Source organism: Perognathus longimembris, chromosome 13, assembly GCF_023159225.1.
Source record: "Perognathus longimembris pacificus isolate PPM17 chromosome 13, ASM2315922v1, whole genome shotgun sequence".
NCBI lineage: Eukaryota > Metazoa > Chordata > Mammalia > Rodentia > Heteromyidae > Perognathus > Perognathus longimembris.
The window spans coordinates 61306216-61307886 of NC_063173.1; positions in this window are offsets into that span (position 1 = coordinate 61306216).

The window sequence follows — 1671 nt, forward strand, 5'->3', positions numbered from 1 at the left end:
GCTTGGTGGGGTGCGCTACGCCCTCCACCCCGGTGCGGCCTTTCCATCCGTCGGCGAGGCCGGGGAGCCCTGATGTCTCGGAAGGCGGGGAGCGGGGCCCAGCCTGCAGCCCCCCCCCCACCCCGGAAGATGTGGAGCTGGAGGGAAGACTCCCACGGCGGGAGATCTCCCTCTTTACCCCCCCCCCCCCAGCCAATCCCAGGTGGACCTGGGGTGCAGAGGCGGGAAAGGAAGCGCGTGGTGTTTCGGCCACATGGGGGACTGACCCCCGTGATCCCCGCTGCTCTACGGGGGCGGCCACGGCCAAAGCCGGCTCGGGCAGGGCAGGCCACGGGGTGAGACCTCCCCTCAAAGCGGCAGAGCCCCGTCCTCGAGCTGGAAGAGCCACGCGTTCAAGACGCAGGGCCGGCACGAGGAAAAGAGCACCAGGTGCCCCGCCCTCCGTGCCTGGACCGCGCACTGCGGCCCCCGAGTCGCAGCCCACGGAGGGGGGGGGGCGGGGGGCGCCCTGTCTCGCAGGCCATGCCTCTGTCCTTCCTGCCTGCCCCTCCTCGGGGCCACCAGAAAGAGAGAGAGAGAGAGAGAGAGAGAGAGAGAGAGAGAGAGAGAGAGAGAGAGAGAGCAAGCGCTGGTCCTAGGGCTTGGACTCGGGGCCCGGGCACTGTCCCTGAGCTTCTTTGTTCAAAGCCAGCGCTCTGCCACTTGAGCCACCGCGCCACTGCCATCCGTGTGCGTGGCCTGACCGAGCCTTGCCCCTCAGACCTCCGCTTCCTGCGGAGCTGGCGTCCCCGGGGCTGGGTTTCGAAGGCTTGCTGCGGCTCACCTAGGAGAATACGACGTCCTGTTCAGATTTCCTCTTACAGAGAGACTGATGGGTCGCTGTGCAGCTCTGTCTATCCCGTGACCCCCACCGGACTTTCCTGCTGGCCCGGCCCTGTGACCTACAGGAGCAGAGGGGACCCAGATGGGCCTGACTGTTCTGAGCTCATGGGAGGGGAAGGGGTGCCACACCTTCGGGCCATCCCGCAGGTTGTGCGGAAGGCCGAGGCTGGGGCTGCTTGTTACCAAGCCTGAGCTGACCGCTACACAGGGAACGTGCCCCAGACTCTGCCAGCTCGGATGAGACAACACCTGGTGCCCGCAGCCAGGTGCCTCGGACACACTGTGGGCCACAATGTGTTTGCAGGTCCACGCTTGCCACCCACTGCGTGTGCGCGTATGACCACGGGCACACGCAGCTGCGAAAGGAAACGCTAATTCCTCAAACACCCGCCTTGCAGTTAGTTCTGAGAGCCGTGGGCAATTCTCCACGATCCACAACGTCACAATACAGGCGGTCAGAAAACACCCCAGGCGTTACTGAAAAATACCTTTCTCACACGTCAGAATATTCTAGAAGCCAAATTTCGAAGTCATTTTGTGATCCACAAAATACTGGGGTTGTGGTTAAAAAAAAACAACCCATATTGACGAAAACATCGATTAAACTTGTAGTTTAACCAACCTCGGGGTAAGAAGACATCTGATCTAAAGCAACACTTTATGCGGGACCAATCCTTCATATATGACAGAGCAGATCTGTTTCTCATTAAAATGAAGGATTCAATTTTAATCTTCACGTTTCTAGAAATAGAGAAAAGCAAAGTCTTTGTTACCTTTACTTGCTTAGCT